This window comes from Thalassophryne amazonica, chromosome 14, assembly GCF_902500255.1.
Source record: "Thalassophryne amazonica chromosome 14, fThaAma1.1, whole genome shotgun sequence".
NCBI classification, from domain to species: Eukaryota; Metazoa; Chordata; class Actinopteri; order Batrachoidiformes; family Batrachoididae; genus Thalassophryne; species Thalassophryne amazonica.
Window position 1 is genome coordinate 87,754,092 of NC_047116.1, and position 24,531 is coordinate 87,778,622.

The following is a 24,531-nucleotide window of genomic DNA, read 5'->3' on the forward strand; positions in this document are numbered from 1 at the left end:
GTGATTCACAGGATTGCTAAAAAAGCAGTTTGAACATAATAGTTTTGAGTTTGTAGCATCAACAGCAGATGCTACTATTATTGTGAACACCCCCTTTTCTACTTTTTTGTACTAATAGCAGAATTTCATAGCCTTAAGAGTGTGCATATCATGAATGCTTGGTCTTGCTGGATTTGTGAGAATCTACTGAATCTACTGGTACCTTGTTTCCCATGTAACAATAAGAAATATACTCAAAACCTGGATTAATCTTTTTAGTCATATAGCACTACTATTATTCTGAACACTACTGTATTTTTTAATGTTTTTCATCACGTCAATAAGAGACTGCTTGGTAAGGTTAGACCTTACTTGTGTGAAGCACCTTGAGGCAACCTGGTTATTTGGCGCTATATAAATGAAAATAAATTGAAAATATCTCCATGGTTACCATGAAACACTAATATGAAGGCATAAGTCACATTTCTGTTGGTAACATGACTTTTGAACTTGGTTGGCCTTGAAAGGTCAAACTCAAAGTCATAACTATTGAACTCAGTCTGGAGCCAGTCTGGATTAACCATGGTGGAAGGGTTGTGTGTTTGTCAAGGAAGAACTGGTTCAGTTTTACAAGGCTATTCCACAGGATGCCGTTCTACTATGATTGTCCACGATCCAAAAAGTGCAAAAAATGTGATGAAATGGCTTAATCGGCTTGCTTCCAAACAGGCTGGCTTATAAAGTGCAGACCTGGTGTTATAAAGGTTAATGTTGTTAATGCTCTGTCAAATATATTTACCATTATAATTGACTGTGACTTGCTATTTATTTGCCATTTGCCATTTATTTTGCTGTGATAGCATTTAACACTCAGGGCATTGAAATGTTTTATGTGTCAAAAAGAGTGTGCAAAGACCACAGATAAGATTAATGAGGCGAGACATTCTTTCAATCAGTGCATGATGAAGGAGCTGGAACAGACTCTGAGACTGACTGTTCTGATCTTCAATCAATGAACTTTGGCACACCTTGGCACTGTATATAAGTGGCGTGAAACTGAATGTTCGGGGTACTTGTCTTCAGACGTGTACTCTGTATGACATGTAACTTTAAAGCTTTAAATAATGTTCTGAGTACTTATCTTCAGAGCTGATAAGCGAACAATAAACACACAAAAGTTCTCAGGTCTCAGGGAGGACTTAAAGGAAAAACAGACATCAGGATGCAAAACCAAAACAGTCTCTGAATTACAACTGAACTGTTAATCAGGCAAACAAGAACTACAAACCCAAAATAATTACTCCAGGATTATCAGGCTCAGTTGGAGACACACAAAAAGTCACAGGAAGTTTCTTATATCATTCTGCAGTTATTGTCCATCAGCAAGAATCTCAGAGTTCTAATACTTATTTCCTAGAAATCGCAGAGAACTCAGGAAATGAGGAACCATGAAACAGGCACTATAGTGTGTCCACCACCTGCATCTGACACACACACACACACACACACACACACACACACACACACACACACACACACACACACACACACACACACACACACACACACACACACACACACACACACACACACACACACACACACACACACACACAGAGCATGGAACCAGGAAACTCGTAATGGCATGGCAGCAGGTTTCTAATGCAATCCACCAATGGGATCTGACTCACGATCCCTGACTCTCCATCCATGTGTGTCCACAGGGAAGTGGGGAATAGAGGCTGCCCGAGGTATCTGTGCTGCCACCTAGTGGATAAAAAATTGCACCTCACTGCAATGCATTCTGGAAAAAAAAAAAGGTTAAGATGCCCTGCTGTATGTGATTGTGCCACTCTACACTTTTGTTTATCTGGTGTGTGTTTAAGGTGGTTTACTGGTGTTAATGGTTCACAGACAGCATGGTTTTCTTCTGTGAGGCTGCAGAATGAGCAAACTGAAAAAGCTGGATGTTTACCTGTGGATGTCGAGCGTTGGCTTCTCCGTTTATGTTCAGACTCCTCATGATCACAATCCCAAACATCCTCATATCTGACCTCTGCCTGTTCTACAAATTCTAATAACTCTCTTGTTTTTGTTGCATGCAAGTAGTCCTTTGCTAGATAGACTTTCTTGCAGTTGTTACCTGGTAACCTTTGACAGCGATCCATCAGAAGCTCTGTTGGATTTTGTGTGTTGACTAGTTGCACAAATGAGATGCAAATTTTGTCCCACTAGGTGAAGGCACAGTTTTATGTCGGTGGGCACTTTGTCGCCAAGAAATGAATGAGGAAAATATAAAACTAAACATGGACTACAATAAAGACAGAACGGATGATCAGAGGGAATCACAGCACATCAGGAAACATAAAAAGTGCACTTGTGACAAAGAGTACTGAGCTAAAACTCCATAAAGTGGTCATATTCTCAATTTGACAAAACAGTGGGACAACAGTCAGCTGTCTGGAGCGTGACAGCTGTGGCAACATGGAAAACAGAGATCCCAAATGAAACTAGCAGGGCTGAAACACAAACAGAGGAAACACCACATTACGTAACTATAATAGAAGGAGAAGCACCAAAGTCAAATTAAAGTGAGACACGTAGGAGGCAGACTGCACGCAACTACACGTGGCTGCACAGGGAAACTGAATGAGCACTTAAGTGCAGAGCATGAGGGGAACTACCATAAGGGTGGACACGCAGACCTAAAAGAAGTAATGAATCAAATCAAATAAATGGCCAAGGGAACATTAAGGCCACATCACAGCCAGATACTCTGACCTGATCATGACACCTTTTAGTGTCATTTTTGTTTATTCCTGAAAACAAAGGATACATAGTTTTCAAAGGGGCTGGATTTCTGTAGCAGGTTTCCAATACAAGGCACTCAATTGCACACTTAAAGCAGCTTTATGATTAAAGACCAGTCTGACGGGGATTTGAACAGAGCCTCCTCTGGTCACAAGCCCACCGCTGTAACCTTAGACATCACCTCCTCATTCATACAGTTTCTGCTATTATGTACAGTAAATGGCAAGAAATAACTCGTGGAATAATAGAAAACACACCTTCTTGCATACTGCTAAAAATCTGAGTTCCCACTGATTGAGTTAGCTTCATGCATTTGCAGCATTCATTCCTTAATTTTCTGTGCCCACTTTATCCCAGCAGTCATAGGGCACAAGGCAGGGTCTGGACAGGATGCCAGTCTGTCATAGAGCCACATATAGACAGCCAAACACATTCACACACCTACGGTCAATTTAGAGTCACAATTCACCTAACGTGCATATTTTTGGAAGTGGGATGAAGCACCCGGAGGAAACCCACATAAACACAGAGAGAACATTCAAACTCAGCACAGAAATGTCCAGGAGGGAAGCGATCTCATGACCTTCTTGCTGTGAAGCAACACTGCTAACCACTAAACAACTGTGCTGCACACATTTGCACCCACTGTTGTAATAATTATTGCAGCAGTGATAGTTACAATAGCGGCTGTAACAAAGGTGTAGATCGCAATAACGAGGATATAGCACAGAATATATTATTTTGATGATTGTGCAAATAAATTCCAGAGTGCCACCCATGCCAGGTGATTGAACAGTCTTGATAGAGGCATGCACACAGAGTGTCCCCTGTCATTTGGCATTTTAGTGTCTAGTCCTTTGCTGTTTGACTTTGTGGTGTATTTAAAGGCATCATTTCCAATGCATGAGTGTGTAATCCTCTGGAGGGCTTTTATTGCGTCTGCTGGAAGCTGTTTTATTAGCATTAGTTCAACAACAACAAAGAGCAGGAAAACGTAATGTGCAGAAGGAATTAAACCGTGTATGAGAATGTAGCCAGATTAACCTACAACAGACCTTGAGGGTAAAAATAAGGTGTTGGCCCCTTTTGAATCCCTATACTTCCCACTCCCTGTGCACAGTGTAAGTACTCTTGTTAGCTTCAAGTATCATGTCCAGTGCACAGCAGATACACTTGACTTATTTATATTCCATGTACCACCTCAAAATTCAACCTCTTTGGAAATCTGCTTTTCCCGAGGGATGCCGTGTGCCAATTAGTTTATGGTAATTTGATTAGAGTGCTTAAAGTGAACTAATAATAATATTAAAACTGGGCTTTGACACTGAACCACTCTGAAAGACAGCATTCAAAGATTTGAGACCCTGTTTTCCACTTGGCACATTGTACAATGCAAGTGCCATTCCTTGTGTACAAGCAACCCAGCTGTCATATTCTTGGCCGAAACTCAGTTCAGAAAAACAACAAATAGCACTGTGCTCATTTCTCTGCACATGGGTGTGTTGGTGGTAAAACAGACTGAGGTCAAATGCAGAATTACTGCATTAGTATCATGTGCCAGCAGATAGTGATTATGCCACACAAACTTGAAAAGGTAGTCTAAAGTCAAGTGGCACAATACGTAGATGCAAAGTATATAAGCGGGCTCATGACACAAGTACACTCCACTTGAAACAATCCAGTCATATAACTGGTCCATCCTCACCTCCCAAAAGTAGTCATCTATCTCCCACAACCTTGTAACACATGCGCGACTCCTTGGCAACAACAAAGCCACGTGTTGAATTATGCCCAGAGAATCATGCCTCATGGCCACAATGAAAAAGCTGAGCCTGTCCTGGAATAGATATTATTACATGTTTGGGCCCACGACATGTGGGGTTAAACAAAAAAACAAAAACAAAAAAATTAAATACTTGCTTGAAATTGGAAAACAAGGTCTTTTTAACAAGTCAAACAGAAATAAATAGGTGTGCGCTGGTACAACAATAAATGGACCATGATCTTTCTCTTGAACATTGCAAGACTGCAATATCTGGCATTGACTAAAGTTTTAAAATGATGATCTCAAAGAGGTATAAATTTGGACTCACTCACTCGTCTTCAACCGCTTACTCCAGTTAAGGGTCAGGGAGAGCTGGAGCCTATCTGAGCAGTCATGGGGTGTGCAGCGGGGTACACCATGGACAGGACGCCAGTCTGTCACAGGATCACATATAGACAGACAAACACATTCACACCTGCGGACAATTTAAAGTTTCCAATCCACCTAACCTGCATGTCTTTGGATGTGGGAGGAAGCCAGGACACATGGAGGGAACCCACACAAACACGAGGAAAACAGGCAAACTCCACACAGAAAGGCCACAGGTGGGAATTGATCCCACCTGTGGCCTTCTTGCTGTAAGACAACAGTGCTAAACACTAAGCCACTGTGCTGCCCTAAATGTAGACTCTTGATATGAAAAATAGGCAATGTTCAGTCTGTGAGTATGACATTGTAGATGGATGGTCTGCTCTTGGGATATTGTAATTTTGTATTAAAATAATAATATATCATGAAGTAGAACTTCTCTCAAAAATGAAATGGCTAGTCATTCATCCATAAAATAACCAGAAGGGAGTGTTTTTGGCTAATGTAAAATAAACACCTGACAAATTCATCCTGTAAATTTAGCAGTGACATACAGTAGCACGGCTCACTGATTTACAACATAGGGCCAATAACCCAATATATACTGACTGTCCTTACCAAGGAATAAAATAGATCACACTCATTATCCCTGTTACTGGTTTAGAAAGGAATTTTGAAATCGGTCACAAGAACGCACTGTTTGTATTTGGTGCTTTTGCACTTTAAACTAAAATGGGTTTTGCCAGCTAGTCTATAACAGAAGAGATGCCAGTCTTCCAATTTCCAGGAGTATTTTTATTTTTTTGGTTTAAGCAGAATTCTTCCCCTGTCCTTATACAGCTTAAATGGAGCTTTGCAGAAGAGGACATACAAAAGGAAGACAACTTATGATATATTGGGGGAAACAGCACTGATGGAGTCATTTCTCAAAAGCAGGAAATGCCGACAGATGACCCTGGATAAGACTTTACTGACCGGTTTTGAAAACTTGCCTTCATTAAAATGAATCACAGCTAAAATCAGATGGAGTACCTGGGAAATCCAGGTTAAAGCTGCTATCTAGGTTTTGTGAAATACCCCAGAGTTCAGCATTATGGTAACATATTTTTGTTTAGGCATAATTATATTCTGAGTTTAAGGTTGAAATTAATTAATTCTTTTTCAGAAGAAGATCAGAAATTAGTAATTAATTTGATTCAATTGTGTACATGTTGTAGAGTTATCTTATTTTGATTCAGCAGTATCCGCCCAGCAGATTACTCTCTCAAAGGCTTTGAAATGTGACTAATATTTTTTATCCTCTTAGCAGTGCTTGAAAATTCTAAAAGCTCCCAGTAAACATATTTTCAAGCTTTTGGTAGGATTGTTATCTTTGACATCAAAAGTGAACCCAGCATGTCTTAATATGTGGCAGAAACCACTCAAAAGGCACTGGGAGAGAAAGATACCACAGTATGAATTGAGCACAGACATTTGAAAACTGACTTTAATATACTTACAGTAGTGTTCAGAATAATAGTAGTGGTATGTGACTAAAAAGATTAAGCCAGGTTTTGAGTATATTTCTTATTTTTACATGGGAAACAAGGTACCAGTAGATTCTCTCAAATCGAACAAGACCAAGCATTCATGATATGCAAATCTTAAGGCTATGAAATTGGGCTATTAGTAAATAAAAGTAGAAAAGGGGGTATTCACAATAATAGTAGCATCTGCTGTGGATGCTACAAACTCAAAACTATTATGTTCAAACTGCTTTTTTAGCAATCCTGTGAATCACTAAACTAGTATTTAGTTGTATAACCACAGTTTTTCATGATTTCTTCACATCTTTAAGGCATTAATTTTGTTGGTTTGGAACCAAAATTTTGCTGGTTTACTAGTGTGCTTGGGGTCATTGTCTTGTTGAAACACCCATTTCAAGGGCATGTCCTCTTCAGCATAAGGCAATGTGACCTCTTCAAGTATTTTTACATATCCAAACTGATCCATGATACCTGGTATGCGATATATAGGCCCAACACCATAGTAGGAGAAACATGCCCATATCATGATGCTTGCACCACCATGCTTCACTGTCTTCACTGTGAACTGTGGCTTGAATTCAGAGTTTGGGGGTCGTCTCACAAACTTGTCTGCGGCCCTTGGACCCAGAAAGAACAATTTTACTCTCATCAGTCCACAAAATATTCCTCCATTTCTCTTTAGGCCAGTTGATGTGTTCTTTGGCAAATTGTAACCTCTTCTGCACGTGTTTTATTTAACAGAGGGACTTTGCGGGGGATTCTTGCAAATAAATTAGCTTCACACAGGCGTCTTCTAACTGTCACAGCACTTACAGGTAACTCCAGACTGTTTTTGATCATCCTGGAGCTGATCAATGGGTGAGCCTTTGCCATTCTGGTTATTCTTCTATCCATTTTGATGGTTGTTTTCCATTTTCTTCCACGCATCTATGTTTTTTTGTCCATTTTAAAGCATTTGAGATCATTGTAGATGAACAGCCTATAATTTTTTGCACCTGCATATAGGTTTCCCCTCTCCAATCAACTTTTTAATCAAACTACACTGTTCTTCTGAACAATGTCTTGAACGTCCCATATTCCTCTGGCTTTCAAATAGAAAAGCATGTTCAGCAGGTGCTGGCTTCATCCTTAAATAGGGGACACCTGATTCACACCTGTTTGTTCCACAAAATTGACGAACTCACTGACTGAATGCCACACTACTATTATTGTGAACACCCCCCTTTCTACTTTTTTTTACTAATAGTCCAATTTCATAGCCTTAAGAGTGTGCATATCATGAATGCTTGGTCTTGTTGGATTTGTGAGAATCTACTGAATCTACTGATACCTTGTTTCCCATGTAACAATAAGACATATACTCAAAACCTGGATTAATCTTTTTAGTCACATAGCACTACTATTATTCTGAACACTACATATATACATTTTGGTAGAATATTCATTTACAATTGTTGTCATGTAGTTTCTCTATACGGAGTGACTATACGCCCAACCGTTGATTCAATAAAGTAAATATGCAAGCATATATGCCCAACCACAACCGACCAATGAGCACACTTGTAAGTTCACTTCCGGTTTCAATGTGGGGAAAAAAAGAGCAGATATTTTCTCGCTGGCTGCGGGAGGGTTTGCAGCCCATTGAGGGGGTGTGATCTAAAGCGGTTCTGTTTGGCTCATCACCATCATCATAGGCTTAAGAGTGTGCATATCATGAATGCTTGGTCTTGTTGGATTTGTGAGAATCTACTGAATCTACTGGTAACAATAAGAAATATACTCAAAAACCTGGATTCATCTTTTTAGTCACATAACACTAATATTATTCTGAACACTACTGTAAATAACTTGTAGAACATATGATGTACAACATTTGCTCACAGCCATACAGGCTCATTTCTGAGCAAGCTACAAGTCGATCTAGCTTGTCTAGTTATGAGCCACAACTTCAGTCAGTAGTTATTTGAAGGAATTGTATTTGAGTCATTCCCTGTGAATACTTACAACAGCCTCTTTTTCGAACACTTTAGGCTTTGACTTGGCAGAAATATGTAAGATTAGAATGATGACCACTGCTGATTTGTTTGTTTGTTTGTTTGTCTCATTTCAGTATATTTTTTCTTCTTTGTTGGTGTCATACCTAAAGGAAAAGTTATAGCAAGAATGCAATTTCCTGAAGGGAAATGAAGCTGACCACAGGGGATAGAATACGAATATAAGAAATGCAGGGGGACAGAGGCACAGTCACACATCAGACATTGCTCTCAGTGGAGGTGAATCAGAATCAGAATCAGAAGAAGTTTATTGCCATTGCCAATGAACAGGATTCACAGACTAGGAATTTGCTTTGATATAATGGTGCAACATTAAGCAGAAAGCAATATAAAATGCTAAGATAAAATAAAATATAAAATATGTGCTAAAATAAGAAAATATAAGATAAAATATGAAATATGAAAGGCTGTGTGCAACAGAAAAACAGAACAACAGTGCAGTGGGAGGAGTGCAATTAAAAACCAAAGTACATTTGTCTAAAGTGACCCGTGATAAAATGATAAAGTGACAGAGTTAAGGTTAAGGTGACTGAGTTATGAAGTGTTCATGAGTCTAACAGCAGAGGGGAAGAAACTGTTCTTATGGCGGGAGGTTCTGGTCCGGATGGACCGTAGCCTCCTGCCCGAGGGGAGTGGTTTGAATAGACCGTGTGCAGGGTGAGAAGGGTCAGCTGTGATCCGACCTGCTCGGCCCAGAGTCCTGGAGACGTGCAGGTCGTGGAGAGATGGAAGGCTACAGCCGATCACCTTCTCAGCAGAGGCCACAATGCTCTGCAGTCTGTGTCTGTCCCTGGCTGTGGTCCCGGCATACCACACCGTGATGGAGGAGCAGAGGATGGACTCAATGATGGCTATGTAGAACTGCATTATCAGCTGGGCAGGCAGCTTGGCCTTCTTCAGCTGCTGCAGGAAGTACATCCTCTGCTGGGCCTTCTTGATGAGGGAGCTGATGGTTGACTCCCACTTGAGGTCCTGGGTGATGGTGGTGCCGAGGAAGCGGTGACCAATGGTCCAATGTGTGGACCAATCAGACAAACCCTGTGTTCAGCTTCACCTATCTTTGGGCAATTTAATATATTGAAAAGGATGAAAAAAATACACATAATATGAGATACACAACATTCTACTTCTAAAAATAATGAATAACACAGAAAGAGATATGAAAACCCAATCACATTCACTGTGAATCAAAGGTGACTTTGTAGACCCCTTTTCCTGTGCAAGTTCTTAAATAGAACAGCAGATAAATGCACAGATCATAAGTATGATACAATGATACATGAATGGTGCATATATCCTAAGAATGATACACTCAGACATTTTATGATGCAAGCACCAAATGTGACACCCTGGTTCTTCTTGGGCTACTTTTTGCAAAAAAAAAAAAAAAAAGGCATTACCCACTTCAATTTTCAAGCTGGCGGCCATTTTTTAAAGATGGCACCCAGAAATATGTATTTTCATCAATCTTGGTTTATTTCAATGTTGTACCTTTTAAATATTATACTTCAGACTAAGGGGGGATTGGAAGTTAAATGGATTGTATGTTTTTAATGAGTGCACATGCATGCTGTAGCGTGTACAATAATGTTTGGGGTGTAAGGGTTTGTAAGTAGAAGCAGTACGTTTGTATTATATCATATTGTCCTTTGAAAGAACACTAGTCCTCACTGCTTACCTAAATCTTATGTATGGGTCCAAGTAGCTGCTTGTGCATGGCAATGGCCACCCCCCAGAAAACTGCATTGGCTTGCGAGATAAACTAGGTAGAGAGACTCTGGGTGATGAAGTCTGATTTACTCCCATATTAGTGCATGAACACTAGAAACTTCCCAAAAAGTCTACCCCCAAAAGATTAAAGATTGAAATTTGACGTGGCTAACAGCTTTTTTTGAAGAAGAAGAAGAAGAAAAGGACTTCTCAGAAGTATTTATCCCAACTTTGGTGCTTCTATCATCAACTGAATGATTGCTACACTTACCTGTTGCACTAATACCCCCAAAAAATTTATTTCATGTGGCTAATGGCTTTTTTGAAAGAAAAAAAGCACCTTTCAGATGTGTTTATCTCAAATTTGGTGGTTTTATCATAAACTGAATGATTTTTACGCTTATCTGCTGCACTAAAAGTAGTCTGTGCAAAGAGACAGTACAGCAGAGCCATCTTTTAGGACTGAGCCATCACTCGTCATGACTGCGATGAGCCAAGGTGTAAGTTTTGAGGAACCAATAAATACTTTGATTCCTCTGTAAGCAGACAAAGGGTCACTAAATCACAGATAAGGAGTCACCTTATGACATATTCCTACAACAAATGCCTCTTACCATCAGGGATATCATGATCCATTTTCCCAGCTCCCTATCCAGCCTATAATTCCCATTATCCACAACTCTCCTGGATAATGGAATATCATCAGATATGAAAGACTTCCTCCCGACAAATTGGTAACTTTAATCAAAACATTCCTTGCCAACACTCAAGGTTTTATTATGGAAGAACAAACATGACAGCATGAACTGTTTCTATTTCATTGTTGACACAGGTTGGATGGGACCCATGCATCTACATTTCTGCTGTCAAAGCCCCACTCTGAGAGCAGGGAATGTGATAACAAAACAGATCTAATAAAATTAGAACTTACAACACAAAAGGAATCATTGAGGGCAACTTTAACTGCAAGAATTGAAAGAAAATTCATGTAAATCCCACTCATGCTACCTGTCTGTGTTCTTGGACAAGACACGTCATCTACATTGCCTCAGTCCACCCAGATGAAAATGGGTACCAGTCTGGGCATGGGAAATAACCTGTGTTGTACTGGTGTCCCATCCAGGGGGAGTTGCAGACTTTCATCCACTTGACGCTAAGGAATCTGGAGATAAGCACTGGCACAACGAGCCTCAGGACCTATGAGAGGGCGTGACTGTTCTATATGTCACTTACGGCGAAGTGGCGAATCCAAAGGTGAGAATTTGTACTTCAGCGACTAGCCATCCGATGAAAACACGCTCAGGCTGTATAGATTATTGAAATAAGCTGGTTTGGTTTTGTATCTTGCTTCTAACAGCCAGCTGATATCTCTCACTGCCTGGAACCATGAGATTTATACACCAAGCTGACCTGAAATGAACCATTGTACATTAAACTGACTTTATTGACAAGTCTGACCCCTTTGAAAAGTGACCAAATTACATGTATTTGTATTGCGTTTGGCAATGTTTTCATTGGCAAGAAACAGCCACCAGCGAGTAAAATCCGCAGCAACCCATATAGGACTTCTCCTTTTTCATGTAAATACAAGTAACCTGTGTTTTGTTTTGTTTTTTTGCCTTCTTGCTCTCGGTCGGTACGGTCGCATTTTTCTTTCCTCCTCCCTCCCCAACTTCCCTGCTACTGTAGCGTGTTTGTCTGTGAGGCTGCCCTGCTCCTCTGGAAAACGGCAAAATGGATCTGATCAAGTGGTCTCTGAATGCAATTGACACTATTTTTTCTACAAGACACTCATTAGCGGAGGACCCGACCTGTCCTGCCGGGACACATGTGGCAGGTTACGGATGGACAGCTGGCGGAGGTGGCAAGTCATGTGCCTGTACACGTTGTCTGTGGAGGACGTTGAAGATGTTTACTTATTTGGAGCTGTGGTGACCGTGTTTCTGCTGTATGGAGCGGCCATAGCACTGGTTTACCGGAAAATTAAGAAGGTGGAGGCGGCATTAACTGGCCCGTCCAGGCTGCCCCACATGATTGATTCGATTGGAAGGGCAGTGTCAGCTCAGTCGGCGGGTGTTAACCGCACGTTGGAATCCATCTCGGGGAGAATGGCTGCACTGGAAAACCGCTTTGATCATCAGTAATGACCACATCTCCTCTCCTCTATTCAGATGTATTTGGGAGCCACTCTGAAGTTTCAGACGGTGGAATCTTTCAGGCATCTGTTAATCTGGATATCTATTTGGTTTCCAAACACCAGCTGCCCTTCAAGGCTGCTGGGATAAAATCCTCCCCCCGAGGAACACTCCTGATGCCTCGCTCCTCGTCTCCCCCGCCTCTTTGTCTTCTCCCTCCTCCCAGTCCTGAGATGTTGACTGTGGGACCTTGAGACTCTGGTGGACTGATTCAGGACTGGGATCCCCCCCCCAGGATGGACAGATAAAGCCTGTCGATGGCGCCAAGGGCAGCCTTCCGGGCTGTCTGTCTGAACACTGGACACATTCAAGTCTCGGCTGTCATCTGTTTACTGTTTTCCTGTGCTGTGGGGTTTTTTTTTCTCCAGTGCTGCTGCGTGAGTTCAACACAGGAGCAATGGAGGTTTTTCTTTTCCCAATTCTTCCCTTGTGTGTGCTTTTATAGGTGTTCATGTACCGGGCCGGCTTATGTGTGTTGTGTGTGTTGTGTGTATTGTTGTTTGTTTGTCATGAGGCCGGTCAAGGTTTGCTCAGCCCTGCTCATGACCTAGGGCAGGGATGTACATCTGGAGCTGGTCCCCGGGAGCCAAAAAGGCGACCTCTGCTCCTAACTGGCAATTAGGATGGGTAAAATGCAGTAAGCACATTTCATTGTGCAGGGAACATGTTCCTATGTGCATATGACAATAAACTCCTTTTGAATCCTTGAATCCTTGAAGTAAAACTTAAAGCTTAATGGGGTTTTACACAAATTAAGATCTTTTACCACAACCAACTTAATGGGGCAGCGCAATTTCATTTGAATTCCTGTGTGATATCATGAGATTTGACCGCTTCCGGGAACAGCCTGCTGTTGAGCAATCACCGAAGCAGTTTCTAAAATTGCAGTTTTTCGGTTCCCAGTGGAGGAGGGAAAAACGAGGCAAATGAGAGAAGTCGTGTTGGCAAGTGTTAACCTACACAGCTAACCAGAGTAACTACGTTCTCTCTCCTGCACAACCGCCTCGACATGTTTGAGCTCCGGGTCATAAACAAACCACAAAACATGTCCACTTTCCCCCGCGTTGTTACTTTTTCTTTGCATTTTCACTTTGTTTGCTGTGTAATTTGCCCAAAAACTCAGAGAAATTGCCATGTTTCTGATGGTGACATACGAGGGCTGGTCACCAGATGTAGGATTATTGTGTCATATACATCATATTTTAACCCTTTAGCACTCACCCTCAAGCAAGATTACGGTGCCCAATTCAAAATTCAAATTGCATACATACCTAGATGAGGTAATACACAAATAAATAAATACGTTATTTCACACAGTTGATGTCAACAAGTAATTGTAATCATGATTTGGTAGAAAAGTAGTATCCACAAAAGGAGGAGTCTTTGAGAAGAAAAAATTGGCAGAAGACCTCCGGTTTGTCATCAAATACCTGAGATAATTAGTGAAAAGTTTAGAAACACTATTACTAAAAAAAAAAATGGAAGTATTGTAGGGTCCTGGTGGCCACAAAAACCACTGTTGCTTGTTTTGGTACAAATAATATGTGTTAATATATGTAGGTGACAACAGCAAAAGCAAAAACAATTACTACATAATTATGATTCGATCTTTTTTTTAATCCCTGCACATCTCGCGGCTCTTACATCTAAAAAAAGCAGGTCCAATGTTTTTTCACGCTTTATCTCTGGCTTATTCTAATTACGTCTGTTCAATTTGCTTTACCTCATTGGTTTCTTCTGATTTCTCTTTTTGATGTGCAAGCTGTTGTAAGGAGGAACCAAAGTGTGCAATGTGTACTTGCAAATACACATCAGAGAAGAAGAAATTGCCTGAAGCAGCAGTGACTGGCTGGAGAAATCAGAGGTGCCCTGAGTAAATAAGAACATAATCTTCCAGCTATGATCTCTGCAAATCACTGAAAGCAGCCAAAGAACTAGAAACAGAATGAAATTTTGTTGTTTTCACATTGTTGCTACATGATCAACTCAGTTTAGTTTGTTTTCCGTCTAACAACAACTTAAAGTACGGCCCTGGTCAACATTACTGACACCACTGACTCTTAGAGACAGCTTTTAAAATGTGGAGAGAAATAAATGCAAATGAAAAAAAGTTTGCAAAATCTGAATACAAAAAAAAAAAAAAAAAAATCACTCACACCTACCATTGATTTAGAGTCACTAGTACAACTAACCTGCATGTTTTTGGAAGTGGGAGAAAGCAGGAGCACCCAGAGGGAACTGGATAGAATCTGGACCAAGTCGAGAGGATGGAGACATGAAAACTTAAAACCTCACTGAATATGTCTTGAACTGGGGTTCTGAATGGCAACCACCCAGCCAGACATCTTCAAAGTAACCATCTGTCTGCTGGAGCCATGTGAAATGTGACCAGCCCCTTGATCTTCTCCAGCAACTGGGGTCCTCAACACAGAGGCACCAAAAAATTGGATCATGCCCAGAGAAACATGTCATGGCTGACGTACCATCACAATGCAACAGATACTCCTCATCTGAGTATCACTAAGTAACCATTCAGAAAGTCACACAATGTCAATCCAGTAGTACACAAGGATCCTACTACAAAAGACATCTAGTTATTAGGTCTCACAAACATACAGATAGACAGGAAGAACCAGGACACGAATGACTTGGACCTTCATTCCCCTGCAAAGGTATCAGCATCACCAAACAAGTGTCCAGCAATCTCATGATGTCATAAGCTATTCCAGGCATCCCACATCTCAAAGTCACTGCAAGTGAATGTCTCCATAACTGTGATACTTGCACTGCTTGCAGCTGTACTTGTGATAGATGGGTCCAGGAAGTAGTCTCTTAGTCTCGATCCAGGACAGTCACAAACTCAGACACTCAGATTCCTTGATTCATTGATTCTACAAAGGTCACAACATTGTCCACAAAGTCAAGGTCAGTAAGAGTTTGCTCACCAACAAATCAATATGTTGTTGGATTTCACAACACAGCTCCCAGTCCATGCAAGCGCTGAACAGTGTAGGAACCACAATACATCCTTGATGAACACCAGTATTTACTGGTGCCGTTACACACAGTAGGCACAGTACCTACATATTTGCAGGGTGTGATGTCTAACAACTTTTTGGCAAATCCCATGAATTTTCAGATGTCCCAGAGAGCAGCCCAGTAAGTTGAATTGAACACTTTACAAAGATCAGCATAGGTTACAAAGAAGCACTCCTGATATTTTGCATTTGCATTCAAGAAGTACTCACAGAGCCAGGAATGTGGTGAATGGTTGACTGCTTGGATGTGAAGAATTTACATAAATTATTCAGAAGTAGAAAAAGTGTACCTCCCAGAAAAAGACTACTGTGGAAAGCTATAGCTTTCACCACCTGGGTAGTAGATTTACTGGGGGGAGGGTCCATTAGTTCTAGGACTAGTGAACCACTAGTCCTAGGATCCACTGGTTCTAACATCTTTATATAATTTGATGGTGTATATTACAACTCCAAACTGATTTTAAAGTTCACAAATGAATGTAATATTTTCAAATAGCTAACAAACCAGATCCAGTTTCGTTTATAAAAATAAAATGTATGATGACCATATGACTAGGTAGTTCCCATTTACTGGTATATGTATACCTGGTGTATATGTCACCCATTGTAATGGGATGCCAAATGTAGTGCTTTCATTCTCAAAGTGCTTTACAATGATGCCTCAAATTCACACATTCTCACACAGACACACACCAGAGCAAGGGTGTTGATGTGCATGGCACTCAACTACACACTGGGGGTTGGGGTTACACCACTGTTTTGTTATTTTCCAATATCTGTACTTCATTCAGTTAAATTCACTATGAGATACAACCCCAAGTCCAATGAAGTTGGGACATTGTGTAAAATGTAAATAAAAACAGAACGCAATGATTTGCAAATCCTCTTCAACCTATATTCAATTGAATACACCACAAAGACAAGATATTTAATGTTCAAACTGATAAACTTAATTGTTTCTGGAAAAATATTTGCTCATTTTGAAATGGATGCCTGCAACACGTTTCAAAAAAGTGGAGACGGGGCAACAAAAGACTAGGAAAGTTGATGAATGCTCAAAGAATGCCTAATTAGAAACAGGTGAGTGTCATCATTGGGTATAAAAGGAGAATCCCCAAAAGGCTCAGCCATTCACAAGCAAAGATGGGGTGAGGATCACCACTTTGTGAACAACTGCATGAAAAAATAGTCCAACAGTTTAAGAACAATGTTTCTTAGCGTTCAGTTGCAAAGAATTTATGGATTCCATCATCTACAGTCCATAATATGAGAAAACCAAGACTGAATTCCCGTGACCTTCGATCCTTCAGGCAGCACTGCATTAGAAACTGACATCATTGTGTAAAGGATCTTATCGCGTGGGCTCAGGAACACTTCAGAAAACCATTGTCAGTTAACGTTAACATTGAGAAACCTTGTTCTTTAACTGTTGGACTATTTTTTCAAGTAGTTGTTCACAAAGTTGTGATCCTCGACCCATCTTTGCTTGTGAACAGCTGAGCCTTTTGCGGATGCTCCTTTTATACCCAATCATGACTCTCACCTGTTTCCAATTAGGTGTTTGTTGAGCATTCATCAACTTTCCCAGTCTTTTGTTGCCCTCATTTTGAAATGTGTTGCAAGCATCCATTTCAAAATGAGCAAATATTTGCATAAAAACAAAAAAGTCTATCAGTTTGAACATTAAATATCTTGTCTTTGTGGTGTATTCATTTGAATATAGGTTGAAGAGGATTTGCAAATCATTGTATTCTGTTTTTATTTGCATTTCACACAAAGTCCCAACTTCACTAGAATTGGGGTTGTACAATTATCTCACAGTATTTAGTTGTTGGTCTCATGTTCCAATGTTCTCATCAAGATTTCTGTCATGTGCTCCAAGTTTACTGATCATGTGCTTTCAGTTTCTTGTACTGGTAAATAAACCATTTGCTTACTTCAATTCTTTGTGCATATTCCCTACAATTAGGGTTCACATTGTGCTTAAACTACAACACGTGAACTCAGCAGGCATGAGTACAACAAATGTGTAAAAATATTATGGTGATTTTATTCTTTATTAGCTACATTTTATTTTTCTTATGATAGCTTGTCTTTCTATTGTGACCTGAATAAAACCGCTGTGCCTTTGTGTGCTAAAAAGTGCTGAACCAGTATTGAGACGGGATGTGAAAACATGTTTTTCTATTTTTCTGATGAATCATGTAACTGAGACAAGGCCAAGTTTGTTTGTCTTATTGGGCAATCAGGAGACGAGGTCAAGTTGTTTTTCTCATTGAGGCAGGGGTGACACGTGCAGTTCAATCGGGGGGGTTGTATGATATTTCCTTTTTAGGTCATGATCAGCGCTGGGATACAAGAAGAAACAAGACTGCACTGCACGCAGGACGAGAAGCGGACCAATCAAGAAAGAATACAACATGTTAGTGTAGTGACACAATGTTTAGACAGAAACTCATAGTATATATGGGTTCAGGGAGAGGTAGACGGGGGTTCCTGCTCAGACCCTGATTGCTAGGGCAAACTAAGCATGAACCCAGAGACTCTCTGTTATTATTACTTTGGCTCATTCTCTGTATTAAAGGTGAGGTCAATCTGAGAACTGGACTGAGTCCTGGTCATCTTTCCCTCTCTCATCAATGGAAGACGCGGGGTGTGACCGAGGTAAATTGTTAACAATTTCATGTTGATGTTTTGGGTTTACAGTTGTATGATACTGTTGTAAAAGGTCCGCTCCAACACATGATACAATCAAACCTATGTTTGAGCAATTAAAGCTTTTTTTCAGCTGTCTGCACACTTGCTCCCATCCTGGCATGTAATTTAAATTTCTGGATGATGCTTGGACTCGCTGCCTGCTTGCACCGATTTTTTCCAAGGCACACCGACGGTTCAGAACACCTGAGCAGCCATTGTTTTTGAGGGTGTTTATTGAGAAAAGGATTATTTCTCTATGTTGATTGCAGACTGCATTGGGTCTGCTTGAAGCTTGAAGCAACGAAACAGCGCTTCGACCCACTGTTCGTTGGTTTTCAGAATCGGCAAGTCCACTGGCATAACCACCAGCCGGTGTGTAAACTGAAGTTGTCCATCAGGTAAAGGAAATAATAATATCCTCTGTTCTGTGAGACTAAATGCATGGCTCGTTTGGAATTAATAGCTTTAGAGCGAATCACCATTTTAAAACAAATGACACTTCTTTCCAAAAGTTATAATACAAATAATAAGCTACAACCAACCAAATCCGGGTTTTTTTTCCCCCAAAATCAGACGTCCTGGGTTTCTTATGAATTACATCCTGACGTGCAGCCGGCTGCAAGAGCTCAGCTCAGATTCTATGGAGTTACTGTACATTTATGCCATTAATATCTGAAAGGAAATGCTTTGGACAAAAATGACAGATTTTGTTCATTTCTATTTATGTCCAGAGATCAAGGATCCAGTGACCAATTTCATATTTATTTACTTTACGGCTCAATAGAATGTTGTTGACATAGAAAAGCTGTAAAGCCTACTTTTAGTACATAGAAAATTCACAAGAGGTATTGATAATGGAATTCATAAGGAATTGGATTGATAAGTGGAATCGATAGATAAAATCTTATCAATACCCATCAATCATATCTCACCAAATTGCATCATATTGCATTGTGACGAATTGAATCACCATCAAATACATATCAAATTGCATTGAATCGGGAACAGGGGTGAATCGTTTCGCATCGTATCGCCAGTATCATGCATCGCTATATATATCTTATTGCTGGTAGTGTATCGAGGTGAATATTGAATTGTTGTCAGTGATGAGATTCACATGCCTAGAAGGGAAGCTTCCTGACTGTATATATCATCCTGGGCATTATTTGCTATCGGGGGTCCACCCCTGAACCTGGGTACTGACTTTCATTTTTTGAGGCTGAGGAAGTTTATCTCTCTGATGCTGAGGCGAATGATCTCTTCGACATTGCCACAGACAGTGAATACCTGGACAGGAAGGTGTTTTTTTTCATATTCAAAACCTGTATAATGACCACAGAATATAGCACACCAAACAAGATAAGATACTGCACACCCAACAAGAATGATTCAGTCTCATTTAGCTCTAATTATTGGGGGTATTTGCTGAATAAAGGACTTTACCACCAACAAGCGTGTTAGCATGTTAATTGTTAATTAAAAGTGAATTTGATTTTTCATGTGGATTGGTTGTTGTTTTAAGTTGTTCTTTTATTCTGTTCTGTTTTTCTTCTGTAACACAACAAAATATGGAAAAGGTGAAGCATAAATACTTTCCGGATGCACTGTGTATATATATATATATATAGCTGTTCAGACACTGCACTGAACTTGTGTATATTTTATGGATTTATTGTCACCCCTGGTCTTGCAAGACTTCTTTCAAAACTATAGTAATGAGTTTCTTTTATTTTATGTTTCTTTGACAAGTTTGTAATTAGTTGTGTGGTTAAATTCATTGTCAAAGTTGACAGTTATAATCACACACATCAAAATGTTTTGTTTGTGCAAGGTTTCTTTGTATCCACAGAGAAAATGTAGTGACTTCATTTCTTGCCAAGATGTGTCTCTTCAACGAGCCTGTAACTGGCAGGCAAGGCTGAACTCGTTTCTCATAAAAATGTCTCTGTGTTATTCTGAATCGTGTCTGTGACTTCCATACTCAACTTCTGCAGATCAAATATAATTCATCATCACTGCGTGGTCTATAAACACTGCCATTTGCTTCCTTTTTTATTTTAAAATGTTTTAAATTTAATTTAATTTTGTTCTTTTGTTTTATTGTGAAAAAACTTTATTACCTTTACTCTTAATGTGCCATAGAAAGATTTTTTGTTTCCTTCATTACCAAGAATAATGATGCTGAGCACCATGAACTATGGCATGACCGGCATTCAATCTCCATTCAATTATACAGTATGTCAGTAATGACATAATCACTGTCTGAGGAGAAGAGAAATTTAGTGGTACCCATTTTTAAGGAAAATGGTGATGTCCAAATGGTCATGCTGCCAGCTACATTTACTCTGACAAAGCCTTGAGAGGCTGCAACTTCCATTTTAAGGAGCATTGTCAAAGCAATGTTTTATGCCATCAGTGATGTATCACCAAGTTCAACATGCTTATGGATCTACGCCTCCCTGCAGTCTCCACCTCTGGTAATCCACCCAAGTCTCAGAGGAGCGCTGACTAGGTTCCAAAGACATACCAACACTGACACAGTGAACAGTTCACTTAAGTCCTGCCAGCTCAAGCAACTAAACCGATTGAGAGACTTCACTTCCAAGCCGGACCACAGATGCCCCCCCCACAGCACAACCACTCAAGATCTCGAGGAGAGATCATCTATCACTTTGTCCAAAGTAAGCAGCTGGGCTTATGTCAGAATGAAAATGCAGAGTGGCTTTATGACGATCAGAGTCAATGACCCTACTCCTACCTCATTCTTCCGACATTGTTTCATTTTACAATATTGTCCCGATGATGTTTCTCCTGTTTAGGGTCCCATTACACAGGATGGTGTCATTTAGGAGTTCGTTGTGCATCCTAAAAATTTGCCAGGATGCAGAAGGGATGCAAAAGCGCCTTTCTGTGTAATTGCTTCAGCATCCCTTGTGAGTCATTGTTATCTCCTGTGGAGTTGGGGGTGCTACAGATAATGTCACATTTCCACAGAGATCTGCACTAGCAGAAGGATTTTCATGGTTTACAGACACGCATGCTGGGTTTGAGTGGGGTTTGCCGTGGTCTAAAAGCATGACATCATATTTCCTCACTGTTCGTGGACTATGACATCAAACAACTCCACCACACCTTCTCACTGAGAGAGAGAAAAAGAGAGACGCTAAGAAAGAGAGAGACAGTTGTCTTTTTTTCAAGACATGGAACTGCACCACATATTCAAATGTGCTGAATTGATACTGGAGCTTTGACCAATCAGAAGCCCAGAATGAACCATCAGACAGCTGCAGGAAAAGTACAAGACACAGCTCTCTGCCTGATCTCCACTCAAAATTTTGAACACGTACAAAACTTTCTGATGAACTCGGCAGACATCAGCTGACAAGGAACTCATTTTGGGCTTCATAACGGTGCTTTATAAAATGGATTTTATTCATAAAAATCATGAAAAACAGACCAGATCATTGTGCATTCATTCAGCATCCACTGACTGAGCATGGTGTCATCTGTGTATTCTTTGTGCATCGTCTGTACATCGTTTGAGCTTCCTCCAGCCTTGGGGTCCCTTCTGCATTTGTTTGGAACATGCTCCATACTTCAAAGTAACCACGTCCTGTGTGCTTTCACTAAGCGTGTCTTGTATGATCTTGGCGTGCACTGTGTATTCATTCGGTGTCCTGTGGTGTCATTGCCAATTTTCTGGCCGCACAAGGAACACAGACCAGACTTTGCTTCTGTGTAATGAGGGTTGAACAGGACTAGTAATAAGTAGAATGAGAAGGATGATGGGATGTGGATGAAGGGTGATGCGTGGAGAGGTGATGGTCTGGTGGTTAAGCAGTGGGCTTGAGACCAGATCATTCTTGGTTCAAACACCACATATGGCTTGAAAATTAGTAAGGGCCCTTGGGCAAGGTCTTTAAAACCCAAAACTGATCCCGGTGTGTAGTGAGTGCCTTCCATGGCAGCACACTGACGTTGTGAGTGGGAGGCATTACTGTAGAGGGCTGTGAGCTTCTGATATTGATGAAAAAGCCCAATATAAATGCAGTCGATGTAACATTTTTAACTGTATTTTCAGCTCAAATTACATTTTCTTCCATCAGTTAGCCTGTCACTTGCTTTCATTTGTTTGAATACTATCCTCCAAAAGTTCAGAAATGTAATGTACAAGATATGCGATGCTTGGTTGTCAGTCATGGGTGCATTAAGGTCAGTTGCAGGCTCTATTCATGACTTTGTTTTCATTTAAATGTGAAGTTGATTATGTGACAAGGCAGGTGGGAGTTTTTTAAAGTCGGCTCCAAGAAAGTTCAGCACCCTTAGGAGACCAAAATAGAGGTTTCTGTGCACAAAATACATTAAGAACAGTTTTTGGCATAACCCAAACATTGAACACCATCATGCTCAGCACACACACACACACACACACACACACACACACACACACACACACACACACACACACACACACACACACACACACACACACACACACACACACACACACACACACACCATCATGAGCATGAAGTGTCGTGGTTGCAGCATCGTGCTGTGGGGGAATGCTTCTCTGCTGCAGGCCCTAGTAGCTTGTTAAGAGAATGTAACAGGAATTCACAAAATACATAAATCTTTGAGGAAAATATGATGCAGCGTGCAAGAAGACTGACATTAGGTAAGATTTACTTTGCAGAAAAACAGTGACTGAGTGCACTGTCCAGATGTGCAAAGTTGACTGAGACCTTCTCACAGTAAAGCCTGATATTGCTGCTAATGGTGCAAAACAAAACATACCAAGTGGGTGGAGATACGTACTTCATACAGCTGAATATTGTGTTTTGTGACATGAACAATAGGGAACATAAAAAAAATCATGCCATAAATAATTCATGCTTTTATGTGATCAACTATAAATACATGTTAAACTCAGTGTTGTCAGAAGATCTTAGCATCCTCTGGAGATTCAGTGATGCTATAAAATCTGACTGAATACCATACATGGTTATATTAAGTGCAAAGGCTCTTTTGATGCATTAAAAGCATGAACAATCTTATGTGTCTCAGTTTTACACTCTGCCGTCTCTTGGAGAGTGGGAGCAATTTACTTGGTGCTTAAGTGTGTGTTACATTTCATTCCTTGATGCATCTCAGGGGATAACACACAGGTTCATCTCATGCTACGCTTTATGTAGGATGTAGCTTTTACCGGTATATCATGCATGATTGCTGAACATTCCTTTTTGGAAACATGATTTCTGCAACAGATGGCTATGAAATTGACAGCTGGATTACAAAAAGGCTCCAAGAAAGCTCTGTACCCTTCGGAGACCAAAACTGAGGTTTATGAGCATGAAAATACGTTTAGAGCAGTTTTTGGCATAACCCTAGATAGGCTAGAACCCCACACCCTCCCTGTAACCCTTAACTGGAGTAAGAGGGTATAGAAATTGGATGGATTACAAAAAAATAAAAACCAAACATTTGCAGGTCCTCTTTCACCACATTCATGAACTCCTTTTGGCTCCCCTCTTGTCCTTGTGCATCTGCCTGTTGGCTCCATCCTCAGCATCCTTCTTCCTATCTACCCTGGGTCCCTCTTCTCACGTGTCCAAACCATCTCAACCTCATATATCTGACTTTTGTCTTCAACCTGTCCTACCTGCGCTGTCCTCGATATGCTCATTCCTAATCCTGTCCATCCTCAGCACTCCCAAAGAAAACTGCAGCATCGACAGCTCTGCCTCCTGTCTTTTTGTTCATGCCACTACTCCAAAGCCATACATGATAGCTGGTCTCACTGCCATCTTGTAGACCTCTCTTTCACTTTTGCAGATATCCTTCTATCACATTTCATTCCTACCACCCTTCTGCAGCCACCCCACCCTGCCTGAACTCTTGTACCACACTCTCCCTTAGGGTCCTAGCTCACTGAGCGTGACTACTGGAGAGCTGTAGGAGATGCGATTTAGCAACCAAACATGCAAATAACCAAAAGTGTCTCAGATGGTATCTCACTGAAGTGGCCGAATGACATGTTTGCACACAAAGTGTTCAGCTCTTATTATCCGGCTATTATCCATGTGAAAAGATTGTGGAAATTCCCTCACTGTTCCCAAATATGGCAAAACAAAACAAAATGCAATACACAGAAGAAAAATATAAATGCAGCACTTTTGTTTTTGCTCTCATTTTTCATGAGTTGAACTCAAAGATCTAAAACTTTTTCTGTATACACAAAAGACCTATTTCTCTCAAATATTATTCACAAATCTGTCTAAATCTGTGTTAGTGAGCACTTCTCATTTGCCAAGATAATCCATCCCACCTCACAGGTGTGGCATATCAAGATGCTGATTAGACAGCATGAATATGGCACTCCCATTG